This window comes from Anoplopoma fimbria, unplaced genomic scaffold (genome assembly GCF_027596085.1).
Source record: "Anoplopoma fimbria isolate UVic2021 breed Golden Eagle Sablefish unplaced genomic scaffold, Afim_UVic_2022 Un_contig_8762_pilon_pilon, whole genome shotgun sequence".
NCBI classification, from domain to species: Eukaryota; Metazoa; Chordata; class Actinopteri; order Perciformes; family Anoplopomatidae; genus Anoplopoma; species Anoplopoma fimbria.
In genome coordinates, this window is record NW_026553397.1 from 1 (window position 1) to 2500 (window position 2500).

At 42.9% G+C, this 2500-nt stretch overlaps 1 long non-coding RNA gene across 1 annotated transcript; it reads left to right on the forward strand.

Moving 5' to 3' along the window:
• The first annotated feature begins 84 nt into the window (after positions 1 to 84).
• On the forward strand, positions 85 to 2421 carry LOC129116507 (uncharacterized). The gene is made up of 3 exons (XR_008533568.1): positions 85 to 168; positions 441 to 975; positions 1006 to 2421. It is a non-coding gene; the product is annotated as an uncharacterized LOC129116507 (long non-coding RNA).
• Positions 2422 to 2500: the final 79 nt, after the last annotated feature.

Consider the following 2500-nt stretch of genomic DNA (forward strand, 5'->3'; position numbering starts at 1 on the left):
TGGAGACTCTCAGGTATGAAGAGGCCCCCAGCAGCCACAGATCTGGGTCCTGGTTGGCTGAATGTAGCTGTGGTTGATAGTTGTCACTGGATGTTCTGCTCTGACCTCCTCCTCCTTTCAGGGTGGAGCCTGCTGGAGTCCGATGGTTGAGACCAGGTCTACAGAAGTGTAAGTGTTTATTTAGAATGACTCATGAAAACAAAGCAGCACACATTCAACCATCTTCAGACTGTGACATCACTCATTCACATCTCTGATGTCATCATCATGTCATGCAGCCCACTGCTCCTCCGGGGATGGGTTAAATGCAGAGAAATAATTTCCCCATTGTGGGACTAATAAAGGATTGATTATTATTATTATTATTATCACAGTGTCAACAGATGAACAGATGATAGATTAATAACTGCAGCTGTATTGTGTCTTGTTCTCTCCATCAGATTCCTGTGAACTCACACTCGACACAAACACAGTGAACAGAAACCTCCCTGTCTGACGACAACAGGAAGGTGACATGTGTGGAGGAGGATCAGTCATATCCTGATCATCCAGACAGGTTTGACCACTGTCCTCAGCTGCTGTGTAGAACTGGTCTGACTGGTCGCTGTTACTGGGAGGTCGAGTGGAGAAGATACGTTCATATATCAGTGAGTTACAGAGGAACCAGAAGGAGAGGAAACAGTGTAGACTGTGTGTTTGGAGAGAATGATCAGTCCTGGAGTCTGGACTGCTGTGGTGGTCATTACTCTGTCTGTCACAATAAGACAAGAACACCCATCTCCTCCTCCTCCTCCTCCTCTGGTAGAGTAGCAGTGTATGTGGACTGTCCTGCTGGCTCTCTGTCCTTCTACAGAGTCTCCTCTGACACACTGATCCACCTCCACACCTTCAACACCACATTCACTGAACCTCTTTATCCTGGGTTTGGGTTTGGGTTGGGGTTTGGGTTGGGTTTGGGTTGGGGTTTGGGTTGGGGTTTGGGTTGGGGTTTGGGTTGGGGTTGAGGTACTTGCCTGGTTCCTCAGTGTCTCTGTCCGCTTCCTAGCCGTTTCCTTCGTGGTTCAAAATCAAACGAGCCAACCACAGGATGTGATTTTAGAATGATTTCAGAGCTTAACTTCTCATTAATCCATTGGCTGATTGGAAATCTGTTCAGTGATCTTACTTTTGTACTTTTTAGATTATTATCACCGTGTTTTAAGTAGTGCTCCTCATGCCAGTCTGTGGGCTCCACTGCATTGACGCTACGCCTTAGCACCATAATCCAGAGTGACATTGTTAAGTATCTAATAGAGGTTCAGCCTGCCAAAGACAATGACGGTGCACTCCTACACCTCCATCATTGAGTCCATCCTCTCCTCCTCCAGTTCAGACTGCAGCGTATCATTGGTTCTGCTGAGAGGTGATTGGCTGCAGTCCACCACCTGTTCACCTCCAGAACCCTGAGGGGGGTAAGAAGGATTGTAGCCGACCCCCCTCACCCAGGACACAAACTCTTTGTCCCCGTCCCTGTGGCAGGAGGCTGCGGTCCATAAAAACAGCTTCTTCACATCTTCAGTTGGGTTGATCAGTAAAGCCCGGGACCCTCACATCCCCAGGACAGTTAACACCGCTGCACATCTCGACACTGATAATATACTATACCTGCTTTAACATGCTCTTATTTGTTTGCTTTTTTTTTTACCATAGTTTATTGTATATTTTTATATTTCTATTATTAGACTATGTCTCTATTACTGCACTGTGCTTGCTACTTACTGTACGCACCAATTAATCACAGAGCCAAGTTTTATTGTACGTGTAACATACTTAATACAGTATAATCTTTGCTTTTACCCATCATGAGATGTTTCTTGTGTGACACCTTGGTAATGAGACACCTTTTTATAGGCCATCAGTTGGGACTGAACCAGCTGATATTCATTAAGGACTGCTTTCTAATTACTGATAGATTTCAGCTGGTGTCTTGTCTTTCCATGACTTTTTGCACCTCCCTTTCTTCATGTGTCCAATACTTTTTCCCTGTGTCATTCCATTTGATTACACATAACTTAACTTCTGAACGTATTTGTTTGGTTTTCTTTGTATGTATGGATTACTTGGGTTGTTTCCGACATCTGGTGAAAATATCATGTCAGTAGCACCTTTAGAAATATATTTACTGAGAAAATGGTGACGTGTTCAATACTTATTTTACCCGCTGTATGTATTATTAATAAACAGCTTCTGATTCTGAAGATATGTTAATAACCTAATCAGTCTTCTAATACCAATAATCCTTATTATCAGTTTCTTCATGAGCTCTCTGTGACATTAAAGAACATCAATATGAACATAAGACTCATTAAACTGCTGCATAAACTTGTACCATCTGATTTATTTTGATTTCTATTTTCTGTCACAATAAAAGCATAAAACAAGTGTCAGTGTATTTGTTGTCTTTCTCAGGTCAGAACTACTGTAATGATGACGCTTAAAGATACAGCATACATCGTGAGTA